This window comes from Dipodomys ordii, unplaced genomic scaffold (genome assembly GCF_000151885.1).
Source record: "Dipodomys ordii isolate 6190 unplaced genomic scaffold, Dord_2.0 Scaffold40, whole genome shotgun sequence".
NCBI lineage: Eukaryota > Metazoa > Chordata > Mammalia > Rodentia > Heteromyidae > Dipodomys > Dipodomys ordii.
In genome coordinates, this window is record NW_012267256.1 from 13,557,468 (window position 1) to 13,571,976 (window position 14,509).

The 14,509-nt window shown below is 39.1% G+C and overlaps 1 long non-coding RNA gene across 1 annotated transcript; it reads left to right on the forward strand.

Annotated features, from left to right (window-relative positions):
* The first annotated feature begins 1,255 nt into the window (after positions 1 to 1,255).
* On the forward strand, positions 1,256 to 4,273 carry LOC105987239. Its single transcript, XR_001175147.1, has 3 exons — positions 1,256 to 1,288; positions 1,484 to 1,673; positions 4,128 to 4,273. It is a non-coding gene; the product is annotated as an uncharacterized LOC105987239 (long non-coding RNA).
* Positions 4,274 to 14,509: the final 10,236 nt, after the last annotated feature.

A 14,509-nucleotide genomic window follows, 5' to 3' on the forward strand; every position in this document is an offset into this window, starting at 1 on the left:
GAGGGCAAGTCAAGCAAGCAAAGCTGAGCAAGTGTGAGAATCTGAGTTGAATCCTAGGTCCTGTCCTTTCCCCCACCCCCCAATAATAACAGTTATCAAGTGAAAATTATGAGGACATAATTTAAAGGCAATTTTCCATAGAATATACAAATCAAGAGATAATACCAAATAAAATTTATTTCTATTGAAGACACAGTTCCTTAAAGCACAGTTCATAGTTAGCTTATTTAAACTGTGGCTATAGCTTAATTTTTGCTCTTGACTTTGATCTCTTCCTACTGTATGTCTTCTCTCAGAAAGTATCTAATTATAACAACAAATAATCATTGAGTTCTTCCGATGTGCCAACCACCATTGCAAGCTCATGGAGGATCTCATTCTGTCCTCACAAAGCACACGTATTAATAGATATTTCACACCTTGTTTCCTAACCTTCAACAGCTCCTCATTGTTTCACCATGGAATAGAAAGCTTTTTTTATTATTCTCAATATAGGTCTTTTAAATAAATCTCCTACTATCTCCTCTCACCAGGCTCCAACCAAATTAGATTGCCATTATTTCCCTAATGCATCATGTTTTTGTGACTCTACTTTTACCAATACTCTCTGAGCATTTCCAACAGCTTTTCCAAGCATTACTGCTGCTCATTTTTCAAATCCCAACTTAAATTCTGTCTTTCCCACCTAAATCTTACTGCTAAATGAAGAAAAAATTAATGCTTGTTGAATATGTGTTCATTTCTAGGCTTATAATTTCCATAGAATTTTTTTTTATATCTCCAGTACAAGGCTTAGAGATCTGTCTTTGAACAAAGGTAAGGTTAACATGGTTGTTGTTTAGGACTATAATCTACAGGATAAAGACCACATCTGACTTTTGTAGATTATTCTACTGTCCTCTTGTCACGGTTCATAGAATTCACTCATGGATGTTTTCATTTATTGCAGAGTTGTTTAACAATCTACCATGAATCTGTAGATGAATTACACAGCAGTCATGTTCTTTTGGCATCTCTAGCCTAGATGGCTATAAAAACCTTTCACACATACTAGAATACAATGTGACCCATTTAGGAAAAGTAGAGCTGAATCATGCTAACTGAGGGTAAAGCAAGTGGCAAGGGAGATGTACGCCAGGTCCTTAGAGTTGTAGTTCACTAGGGGAGAGAGGTCATCCTGAAAGAGAATCAGCAAACCAAGAATTATAGGCATGATGGTATAAGAAAAGGGAAAGAATTCTGAATGACTGCAAGTCGGGACACCAGCAGAAGGAGGAGAAGCAGACAGGTCAGCCAGATTTTTGAGACCTTGAGTGCTATGCCAAGGAGAAATTTAAAGTACCGTTGAACATATGTTTGCTGGATTGGAGAACAACTTTCTAGATTATCTGAAGAATATATTTTCTACATTTTTTTAAAAAATGTGGCTGTAGAATTTCATGCTGCATTATGAATTGATTCCTTTTATCTAATTACATTTGAGGTTGAACTCAACGTTTTGGCAATCTCTTTGGTTGGCTCTGAAATTCTCTCATGCAAAAGCTGTCATGAAAATAAGCAGTTCTTCTAAGATCGGAAGGGACACAGGAGATGCATGAAATTGGAAAGGCCTCTTCCCAACCCCGGACACCCTGCTGCAATTCTCTAAGGAAGACTGTATTATTGAGAATGATGTAAATCACATCAACTTTCTAAGGTTAAGAGTTTTGTGCATTCTCTCTCTCTCTCTCTCTCTCTCTCTCTCTGTGTCTTTCTTACTGAGGAAAGAGCTTGTTCTTCTAAAGAAAAATGAGATCCTTTTAAAGAACATACTCTTGAATTGTTAGTAAAATGATCCCTTTCCCTCAGCAGCACAATATATAAGCTATCTAAAATTTAAGCTAAACAGATCATAAAGCTTTTAATTTTTTAAAGAAATCAATTCCTTGGGCCTAAACCTATCCTTTTGTGAAGAAAATCTAGACCCAGCCATTTCCCTTCCCACTGTTACACACTAATCATAAAATGTCCGGGAGCTTCAAAGATCTATGTAGACAAACGAGAGCTTCAGGAGTCCTTCTGTCTGGAATTTCCAGGCTTCATCCAGTGCTACTATGTGTGGCTGCTGAGTCTTACCTTGTCCACAGATGCAGGGCTATCCCTGGGAAGATAGCCTTACTTGAACATTATCATGAGCTCTACCGCTAGGCTTACCTCACAATCCTAAATTGTAGCTTTCCAAATCACCACAACCAGAGGAACTTGAGGTTGTAGCCACACAGTATAGCAGAATCAACCTTCCTTAGGCTCTCTACAGAGCCTTCTCTTTCAACAACAACAACAAAGCTAAACCAGCTGCCCAAGTCTATATGTTGACAGAGCAGAGAGGTTGTGTGCAAAGTCCCATCTTCAGATTTCCAAAGCTTTTTTTTTTTTCTTTTGGTCAAATGTACTACTTCTAAAAAGAAACTTGTTTTGGATGGGTGTAGTTGTTCCAGCCAGTAATCCCAACTACTTGGGAGGCCGAAATGAGAGGACTGCAGTTTGAGATCAGCCTGGATGTAAAAGTTCATGTGGACTCCATCTCAACCAATGGCGGGGCATGGTAGTATGAGCCGCTCGTTTCAAGCTATGAGGGACTCACAATGGCTGAGTACAAGTGCTCATTCCTCTTATCCCAGTGACAAAGGGAAGCATCAATAAATGGATCACAGTACAGGTCTAGATGGCCAAGATCATTGTGAAAATCACCAACACAAAAGAGGCTGGCGAAGCAGCTCACATGACAGAATATCTTCTTAGCAGGTGTGAGGGCTTGAGTTCAAACTTTTGGGTGCCACCAAAAAGAAGAAACTTATTTTGGATATAAGAATTGAAACTCCGTGGCACACCTTAAGAAACAACTCTCATCATGCCCAGTTGATCTTCTTCAGAAAGGAAGATTCCTTGAGTTCAGGGTTGAATATCTCACAATGTGTTGGGTGGTCAGAACCTGACCTTTAATTTGAAGGCATTTTGAAAGCACCTTCCAATAAATTGTGCAAAACTAATTTTCTGCTTCAATAACCTACTGGTACTATAGTATGTAGAGAAAGGCTGGGAGGTTTTGTTTGTTTGTTTGTTTTTGTGGCCAGTCCTGGGGCTTGAACTCAGGGCCTGGGAGCTATTCTAAATCCTCTTTGTGCTCCAGGCTAGCACTCTACCACTTTAGCTATAACACTACTCCTGGGAAACACATTTTGAATGCTACATTTCCTCAGTGAAGATGTTCCTTTCATATGCATGTGGGATTGACAACTTAAGCATGAAGTAAAGCTTTCAGACTGAGTTGGGTATGATGGTCTATGCCTGACATTCCAGCTATGGTGAGAAGCATTAATAGTTCAGCCTGGGATAACCAAGCAGGACCCTACCACAAAAATCATCAGAACAAAGAGGGCTGGAGTGGCTCAAGTGATCGTATACCTATCTAAGAAGCACAAATGACCTAAATTCAAAACCCAGTACGACTAAAAATAAAAAAAGATTTAAAAATACTTCACATCTCATTGAAGTCTCAGGCAATACTTCCAAGGACTGGTATATATAGTCCATAAATCCTTAATAATCTGACCTCCAGCTACACACTAGATTATGTATTCAGCCAACAATATTATGACAACATTTTCAAATTATAATGTTCTATATATAACTATCCACTAAGGCATATAATGAGGTAGGAAACAGATGGGTTTTGATCAAAACCAAAGCTACGTTAGTTAATTTGAAAAAGAAACCTCAACAATTATATGTCATTCCTCCAACACAAGTTATTTTTCAAATTCTTATTAATGTTTCATCATATTCCCTCCCACCTGACTTTGTACTCAACAATTTCCCAGAAGTCTCATGGGTTTCTCTGGCTCCCTTGACAAAGACCCTCCCATTGACATGCCCTAGGAAGGCAGAGTATCAGAAAAGATAAACAGCTGGGCCGGGAAGCAACAAGTTCATGTTAAGCTGTACTGTCTTGGAAATATCCCATTCTAGGTTTTTCTGTTTTTAATTTGCAAAATGGAGTAGGCAGTGGAGGAGCTGAATTAGACAACTTCTAAGATTCTTTTCACCTTTGCATTTGTTGACCTCTGGCAAGTTGATTCGATTCTCAGAATTCCAGCTTCCTCACCAGAGATGACGTCACCAATGATGCCGATGACCTCGTAGGGCTGTGGTGAAGGTCACACAAGAAAATCAATGCTCCAAACTCTACAGGAGCTCCTGACATCTCTGTGGGAGACCAAAATGGCTGCTCAGGAAGCAGACGCACACATGGGATTTCTGGTGTTTTCCCATTAAAGGAGTAAAAAAAAAATCGATTGTTTTTAGAGATTAAAACATTCCTTGGTTTGGGGTGATTAAAAGAAAGAGAGGAGAGAATGCATTTCACAAGCCCCTACACTATGAAAACAATGAGAGATGGGGTGTTGTGGAATTCCCTCGGTAGATCCTGAGTTCAAACCCAAAGTACCACGAAAAGACACACACACACACACACACACACACACTAATTTTAATAAATATTGCAGTGCAAACTGGCCTGTTGTTAGCTTCATCTGAAAAAAAAAATCACCTTTTGACCTGGTACAGTGACTCACTCCTATAGCCCCTAAAACCCAGCAACCCAACATCTTAGGAAGGTCATAGATCGACTCAATCCAGGCAATTCTTCAAGCATACGTCCTTGAGTTTTAAACCAAGAAGGCCAAAAAGATACGATCAGAAACGACCAGAAACAAGCAAGCAACTCAAACATTTATAGTCCAAGTTTTTAAAAACCTAGAAGATCAATAACTGGGGAGGTAAACTGAAATAGGGGTATAGATGAGTAATGTTTTCTGTATGAGAACTCTGTCAGATAAGTGACAACCTGGGTGATTACAAATGAGTACTTAATGTCATCACTTTTATAATTTGTATGCCTGCAAACCAGAGAAGCATTAAAATGCTTCCTCACTGTGATAACAGTTCCTTCTCCTTTCTCCTGCAAGCTGACAAAATACAGCCTGTTCTTGGCTCACAATACCACATGCTGGTCGCACACAGCTGTTTACAGAAATGCAGCTGGGCTCTGTTGCATGGAAGAAGATGCGGCCAGGTACTCAGCGATCGTAGGCAACTCATGACTTCTAAGCTCTGATTTTAGATTTGGGTTCTGGGAGAGGGATGCTGTATTCTTTGTAACTTTTCCGTAAGACACTATCAGTGCACACCCCATCTGAAAGAAAGTGGCAGATCTCACTTCAAGGAGGCCACTGAATCCTTTCACATTCCAGAAATAACACTGCTCGTTGTCTAAGAAGTCACTGAGCAGATATAGCATAGTTTATGCACACATATCTCTTAATCTCCGCTGACAGAGATCACCAAAGTGAGATTTGTTCAGGGGGATAAAGATGTCTCAAGTCTGTAAGCTCTGTCTGCAACGCAAATGAGACAGACTCTCAGGGAAAATACCCCGTTTGCCTCACTGGAAGAGAGGAGGGAGCGAGGGGGCTCGCCTGCACCAAAGCCTGTGGCTCTAGCTACATTTCAATGCAGTGCTTAGTTTATTCACCAGGGGTCATCAAAGGTCTGGATTTTCTTTGTCTACTTGTTGACTCCTATACCCTGTACACTCACGAACCACTGAATTCTTGGGAATTGTGTATCCAGACATTGTCTTGCTATTCTTCGTTCCACTACTCTAGCCCTTCCCGGCTACTGCACATCAAATGATAACTTATTACAGATTTTTTTTTTTACCAATAAGTGATAGCAATATGTGGCAAATCCATTCCATGCATCATAGAAATGCCTTTTCTAACGAAGCCAAGCAAGAGAAAGTGGAAAACATGGAATCTAGATTTTTTTTATAGCAATTATTTCTCCAAAGTTAGAAAATAAAAGGTTTATCTAATTATCATATTCTAGATTCAGGAATCTAATTTCTTTCATGCTTGGAGAACAAGTAAGTCATGACAGGATCTTACAAAATTTCACTCAGAAATTAGGATCTTGAGGCCATCAAAAGTAAGTAAATGAAGAATTGGGAGTTTTAAAAAATACATATTATGATAATTTTCAATGAAGATTTTGTCATGACATACCAGATTTCCTGTGTCTTGGTGATTGTGATCATGTCTTGATTGAAAACCACCCTTTAAGCAGTAGCAATAATTAATCTCAGATTTTTCTTAAAGTATCCCCTAACATAAGTAGACTACAGCTGGTGTAGACAATGTGATTGTTTTTCTTACCTGTACCCACTGTGTCAATCAGAGCACATCCTTTAAAAGTTCTAAGGTGACACGCCAGTTTATAGACTCTTTCCAGGGTTGCACAGCTCCTGATTAAGAATCAACAATAGTTCCACTGACTCTTTCCTGTTCCCCAGAAGACAACTATAGATCCTTGCTATTCACTTAGAAACATTTAAGCTATGTTTCTCTTCACCTGTTTTGAAGTGCAACATTAGAGCTTCAATTCACTTGGTTGTAGAATGTTGGAAGTGACCTTGAAATCTAACCCAATCCTTTGTATGTTGGGAAACTGAGCCCAGGAAAAACCTAAGTATTTCAAGTCAGTAGCTGACAGAAATGAAAATGGATTCCCTTTTTCCTGTGTGTGTGGCAGGGGGAGGGGTATGAGTGTGTGTTGGTCCTTCAGCTTGAACTCAGGGTATGGAAGCTATCCCCAATCTTCTTTTTGCTGAAGGCTAGCACACTACCATTTGAACCACAGGTCTATTTCTGGCTTTTTTTGCTAGTTTAGTGGAGATAAGAGACAGACTTTCCGTACCTGGCTAGCTTCGAATTGCAATTCTCGGATCGCAACCTCCTGAGTAGCTAGAATTACAGGAGAGAGCTATTGTACCCAGAACTCTTACCAAAGTGTAGATATACATTATAATGCAAAATATACAAGGAATCTGGGCACCAGTAGTTCATCCCTGTAATTCTAGTTCTTCAGGAAGCTGAGATCTGAGAATCACAGTTCAAATCTAGCCTGGGCAGGAGTCCATGTGTCTTTTATCTACAAGTAACCACCCAAAAGCCAAAAGTAGAGCTGTGGCTCAAGAGATAGAGTGTTAGCCTTGAGTAAAAAAGCTAAGGGGTAAGTGTGAGGCCCTGAGTTCGAACCTCAGTGCCAGCAAAAACAAAGAACCAGAGAAAGTACTGCTGTAGAAAAAGGCAATTGAAGCCATGGGAGTACACAGTTGCTACATCTAGCTCACGCAATCTGTGAGAACCCAGGGCACGTATAGGCTCCTAAGACTGCTGGTCACTTTTTTACAGGTCTGTCAGTAATGTTACACAACACTATGGGCCCCACTGGGAAGTGGTTATGTCACCAGAAGAAGAGAGTTTGTTAAGGCATATTATTAAAAGAGGGATGTGAAAGCTCACATGAGAAGAGGGAAGGCCCTTTGAGCATCCAAAAAAAAAAAAAGCCTTTGGAAATCTTCACTCCACACCAGATGAGAAGAAAGCATCTCAACCAAATGCAGAACTCAGGACCTGATTTTTAAGTAAGTTAGAAAAATCTTAAACCTAATGGTATACATAAGTTTTATAATCCTGGCAAGGGGAAAGCAAGACAAGGTCATTTGTTGTTTTGTTCTTTTTCTTTTTTAAAAATTTTCTGTTGGCATAAAATAGTTCTAAAAAGAAAAAGAACTAGAAAATGTTTAAAAGCAGCAGTCACCTATTGACTTTACATTGTTTAATGTGAAATCATATAACTCAATACCAACTCCTACAAATTCACTACTTTTCCAAGCACCTTCCAACTAAACAGCAGAAATAGTTATTCCAAAGTGACATTTATATTGTCAAGAGGAAACTCACTGAGTGGCAGAAGGTAAGATGGTGATCAAGAGGAGAGTTACTCTCAGGGCCAAAAGGAGGCAGATATCTGTGAGAGAGATAAGAAAGCATAGAGCTACCCACATCTTCTTCTATTTAGACAGTTGGAAAACATTTCAAATTGCAAATTGCTTTACTAGCTGATGTGTGTGTGTGTGTGTGTGTGTGTGTGTGTGTATAGTATGTATATACACATACTTGTATACACAAGAGGAATGAGTAACTTTTGGCTTAGTCCAATATTATTATTTATTTCTCCACTTCTCTCTTTTATTTAGTGGTCAGTTTTCTCAGGTTCTGAGGGCATCCACTCTTGTTCTATTCTTCCCTGATCGAGAAAACCATCAGTCAGTACTATATCAAGTCCAACATGTGATAGGCATAATAAAATATGGGGTCTTTTTTTGTTAAGTCCACAGGGGTTATCTTATTTTAAGAGATTTTTTAAACAGAGTCTCAATCTATTAAAAAAAATTTCCACTCTAAAGAGTTGTTCTATATCTAATTGTATTTGGGGAATGTACCATTTCCAGATATGTAGTTGATAGAGAATGGTGTTTTTGAGGGGTTTTAAGAAAATTGAAATACGGTAGATTCAAGGGAGAACTCAAATAGTGTAATTCCTTAGAAAGACAAAGTCAGAGTTCAGCAGGATAAACACCAGGAAGCAAGTACTTGAACAGGGTGGGGTGAGGTTAAGGGGAAATGGGGTATGTGAGTGAAGAGAAGAGGGAGAGGATGCAGTCAAGAATTCAATGTATATCCTACAAAATTAAGAAGAGTGAGGGAGGGGAGGGTAGAGAAGGGATGGGTAAGAATGTTGAAAGAAGTGACATTGATGAAGATGCATTGTACTCATAAATTGCTTTGTATTCACAAATTGCTTTGTTAAATGGCAACTCCATTATACAACTACTTACAGCGAATTACATAAAAACAAAAGAATGACACTGGATCCAATTCATGAAAGAAGAAAAGTCTGCAAATGGCACAGACAGTAGCCCTTTACTATTAAATGTTTGCTTATGGCAGATGATATCCATGATTTCCTGTAAGACATAGCTCAGCAAAACAAGGTTTCTCAAGGAAGACTGTGGTCAGTCCATCCAGACTCTGTCAAGGAGTGGGGATGTAGCCCAGTGGTAGAGCACTTGCCTTGCATGTGCAAGACCGGACATTCATCTCACCATCACAAATACCAAAGGATCATAGAATATGTCAAGGAGCAACCATCAGGTCTAGCAACTACCCAAAAGGTGAAGAATGGAAAGAACTAATGGTGTTTAGCATAAAACTGAGGAAGTATTAAGGCTAGATATCATCTTTAACTGTAAAGGCCATTAAGAGGAAATTCAACTTGAAGAACTCTAAGGTACCAGGAAAAGTTTTCAATTAAGAGGTTCAAAATCAACCTGGGCTTTTGTATAACTTTATTTTTATCTATCTATCATCTATCTATCTATTTGTTGACATGAAGCTTAAAATCAGGGCCTGGGTTCTCTCCCTAAGCTCTTTTGCTCAAGGCTAGCACTCTACTACTTTGAGCCACAGCACCACTTCTGGTTTTGTGGTAATTAATTGAAGATAGGAGTCTGACAGACTTTTCTGTCCTGGCTAGCTTCAAACTGTGATCCTCAGATGTCAGTCTCCTAAGTAACTAGGATTACAGGCATGAACCATCTGCACCCAGCCTGCCATGTAACTTTAATACTGTCTCACCAAACCATTTTAGTATAGGCTCAATGACCATCTTCTATTTTTCCAGAGAGGATTCCTGAAATTGTCAGATATTGAACTAAATAATCCCTCAAAGCCCTTCTTGCCCAAACATTGTGGATTCAGTATAACAAAATTAAATGTGAATAATCCATAAAAGCAATCTGCCAAGTACATTTAAACTCAGGGCTGAATCACAAAAGAAACAACCAAATATGACTGCCTTCTTGCTTTCTGTAACACTACTTAATATCAAGTATGAGACACTTTTAACTCCTTTATCCACATACATTGTTAATCTAGTCCTATCCCTACTCATTGTTCAAAGCAATGAGTAAAACAATGTACTTCTAAAGCTGGGCATAGATATTTGCCAGATTTTAAGAGGTAGATTAAATAAAAGTAAGCTATGCATTTAAAAACAAAAAACATAAAAACCTCAAATAACAGCATAGGCTTGGGTAGTTATTTTTCTGACATGTAACAAAATCCAAAAGCAGGCATTTGAAGCTTAGGATGGAAGCTTATGGTAATGTGGATGATTACATGAGATTTTGTTGTTGTTGTTATTGTTGTTGTTTTCTTACTTCCTGGTCCGATATTGCTGTCAAAAAACCTGCCATCATCCCAAACAGTAGGAAAGATGAAGAAGAGAGAAAGCCACACCGTTCTTTTTACCAAAATCTTCACATCATATTATGTAGATATAGATTCAAAGAATGCTTTCAAAAAAAATGATCTATTTGTGTTGCCAACCTGGCCCAGCTAAAATGAAGGTTTCTATGATTCTGGAGGGAAAAGAGATTGTATACTGGTGCTACATGGAATTCAATGGCAAGATATGGAGAAACCACATTGTGAAAGGTCTCTTTTAGAGCACCAGCAGCCTGCACATAGACTCCTGTCCCAAAGATCTGCCACCCTGCAAATACACTTAACACAGTCAGAAAACTAAGCCATGAAAGCCAGAGAGGAAAGAAAAAGGTGAAAACAATTCTCAACAAACCAGATCAGCTCCAATGGGGAGCTAAAGTGAGACGCCATGGTGACTGGAGAAGAGCCAAGAGACAGGACACTGACCTGGGCCTAAATAGAGTCAGGTTAGGGGGCAGGGTTACAGGGAGCTTAAGAGTTCATGATGTGAGACTGGCACCTCCAGTAATCTGTTACCAAAGTCCCCACCCCTACCTCTAGGAATTCTGGTAAGCCCATCACCTGGGAAAGTGGAACTTCCATACCTCTACCATGAAGACAAGATGGCGCCAGTGAAACCCAATACCCTGTCATCCACCAAGTGGCCAACATGGTGCCAGTTAGACTTGACATTCCTACGTCAATAGGTCTCTCAGATCTAGTAATGTATTGTCCAAGTCCCCGGCCCCTGCCTCTAGGAATTCAGGCACATCCATCACCTGGGAATGGGACTTCACATTTATCTACCAAGAAGCCAGTTCAACTAATTCCCTATCATCCACCACATTGCCAAGATGGAGCCAGTATTCTTATTGCACTGGAAGGTGACTAATGGTTGCCCCTGCAAGGCCCTTGGGTCTTGTACAGAACAACATAATGATATATTGTCTTGATTTCCATTTTTCCCCCCAAAATGAGTCCACTTCCAAGTAGAGAACAAAACTTTAGAGTCAATGGTGATAGGAGAAGGCTTCAATGGAATTTACCTTGAAAAATGACATTAATGACATAAAAATATATTTACTCATTTTTGAACAAGATTTAGACTATGATATCCAATAATTCATCACTTTGTTACAAGAATGAGTAAAGTTCTGATTATTAATCTAATGTTATTCATGATAAAATAATGTGATGGAACAATGAAGTACTTAGTGTTTCCATTTGTTTTTTGCTACGTGATCATGGAGAGTGTCTTCACTTGAAAATGTATGATTTTCCCCAAGAGTCTCCCTTAGACTTTTGTTAGCCAAATCATTTCACCTAAAGAGCTTATCTGAACACTAAAATTCCAGATGTTTGACTTTGCATATTGCATGGGTCCGTTTCTGTCAGATCCCCATTTGTCAGAAACTTTGAGAGAAAAAGGATTTTTCCAAGATCGTTTAATGTGTGAACTCTTTTATCATATGTAAGATTTGCAACTCAGCTTGCAATTGAGTTTAACTACCAGCTACAGATACTTTGATGAAAGTAGATAATAGATTCTACTCTTTAGCAGGCAGCAATATTTAAATGGGAACTGATACTGCAAATTGGCTATTCACTGGTAAATATTTTTATGTTATAAGACTTGTTTTCACAGACAATCCTACAAGAATTTTAGATAAAGTTTTGGATAATGAAGACTTTTCTTTTTGTTTGGTTTTTGCATTGTACTTAGAAAGTAGTGTGTGTGTGTGTGTGTGTGTGTGTGTGTGTGTATGTATGTGAATTGAGCACACACACACTGTGTTAAGTACAAATGCTAGAAGTATTTTGCATCCTTCTTCAGATCATCCTGAAAACAAGCCTATAGAAATAAATTCTAAATTTCCATTTATAAATCAGAAAACGTGGAGACTCTAAGTAATTTACAAGTACAGAAAATACTGTAGAGCTCTCATGTAAGACCAAGACTGTCTGACTCCAAAGCTTGTGTTCTTTACCCAAAAAATATGTTATGCTTCAAGACGTTGATCAATGTGTTTTTATGGATTGTCATCACTAATGGAAAGAAAAGACAGGAAAGAATGTTTCTTTCTTGTTAGCTTAACATAAATCAGGCTTGCAACTTCCTGGAAGGCAAGAAGCCTTTACATCTTTATGTTTTTCAGCACCTACGTTTATACATTCAGATGTCTTCAAGCTGCCAGCCAGTGTGGCACTGGAATCGACTGAATGAGCCCAGTGATTTTCCAGAGGTAACAGTGGGACAGCAATATCAGCATCACCTAGGTCCTTGTTAGAAATGCAAGTCTCCATGGGGCGCTGGTGGTTTACCTCTATAATCCTGGCTACTCAGGAGACTGAGATCCAAGGTTCAAAGCCAGCCGGGGTGGGAAAGTTCATGAGACTCTTATCTCTAATTAATCAGAAGAAAAGTGGAAATGGAACGGTGGCTCAAAGTGGTAGAGCACTAGCCTTGAGCAAAAGAGCTCGGGGACAGCTCCCAGGCCCTGAGTTCAAGCCTCCTGACCACAAAAATAGAAAAGAAGGAAAGAGAAAAAAGAAAGAAATGAAGAAAGAAAGAAAGGAAGGAAAAGGAAAGAAGGCAGGCAGGCAGGCAGGCAGGCAGGCAGGCAGGCAGGCAGGCAGGAAGGAAGGCAGGAAGGAAGGCAGGAAGGAAGGAAGGAAGGAAGGAAGGAAGGAAGGAAGGAAGGAAGGAAAAAGAAATTACCTTCCAGATACTGAGTCTGGAAGTAGAGCTAGGGACTGCGTGTTTACCACCCCCTCAGTGATTCTGGTGAATATTAAGGTTTAAAAAGCATGGTTTAGACACTAAGGAAATACATTTACTCACTAAACAGAGAGCATGAAGCCAGGGTATGAAAGAAAGGAGCAGGGACAGCTTGCTTTCTGCTTCTCCATGACCTCCTTCCTCTGTCCTTCCATGGCCACACACTGACAGACAGAAATGAACTTTCTCTTTCATGTCTTTTCCAAAGAGCAGAGACACTGTTACCAGAAGTCCTCCCAATGGTCTTGCCTACATCTTTCAAAGGACAGAGTTCTGTTATTTGATACCGTCAGTCAATTTCTGGAGATACAAATGGAACCAATGTGATTGGCTGAAAGGCATCCAAGACCGGTCCCCTACCATATGGCCATACCAAAGATTGAAAGGACACTTGAACCAACAAGAGGCTTCCACTAGATGAAAAACAGAGTAAGGAGATGCTACATAGGAACAGACAGCGCGTAGGCTATCGAGAGTGTCACCTGCACACATCAACACGATTGGCTTGCATGGTAACAATGTCCTTTAGGCCATAAGGACTACAATATAAGATCTACAAACTTGTCCTAATAATCTAATCCTTCTCACTTGTTATCCTGTTTAAAATTCAGGTCAAAGACAGCAATCTAGTGACCATCACATTTTTACATTTTGATGATGATGGCTTAACCTTTAAATTCAACTAGAAACAATATTATATTAAAGAATCTTGTAGTGACATCTTTTAGAGATCCATTTCATCTGTTTTAGCTAAATGCTCTGTAGTTTTAAAGCAAAGCTCTGAGATAATTGGAATTAAAGGGATGCAAAACTATGATTAGAACACATATTTCCCTTGTACAGTCTTTGTGCACCTTTAAATGACAGGGGTTTCTTCGGGAAAAAAAATTCTATTCATTGCTACCTTTTCTATAGCAAAAAAAAAAGCCCATGAATTTTTAAGTCATGACTTTTTAAAAGAGAAAAATCTGAAATGATGAACAGATCACTTTGATATCTGCTCTGCTGAACAATGCAGACAGTTGTTTGGAGCTAGGTTGGAACACATCAAACATTTAATTTTTTTTGATTGATTCACACGTGAAGCCATTAGCTAGGAAGATTAGTAATTACCAAATCCTCTACTCAATCAGACATGAATGCCACATCACTCTGCAATTGTTTAGTTGTAATATGGAATTGATCTGGCCAGATGTAGTCAACTGGACCTCATATCCATAACAGCCTAAGAAATATTCACACAGCCTGCATTTCATTGTTGTTCTGTACTTAGGCATTCCCTAGCCCTCCCATTTTCTTGAGTTTTTCAATTAAGTGCTTGCTTCATTTATATTCTACATCTGATCAAACACCAAAAAATGTGGATTAGTCACATTCCTACATAAATTTGAACATTATGTAACAAGTGTCCCAGAACAAACCTCAATGTGATATTTTGGAAAGAGCCCTGGGCTGGAATACTGCAGCTTACTTTGCCTTTTTAATCCCAACTCTTACCACCAACCTGTCTAGTCATTCA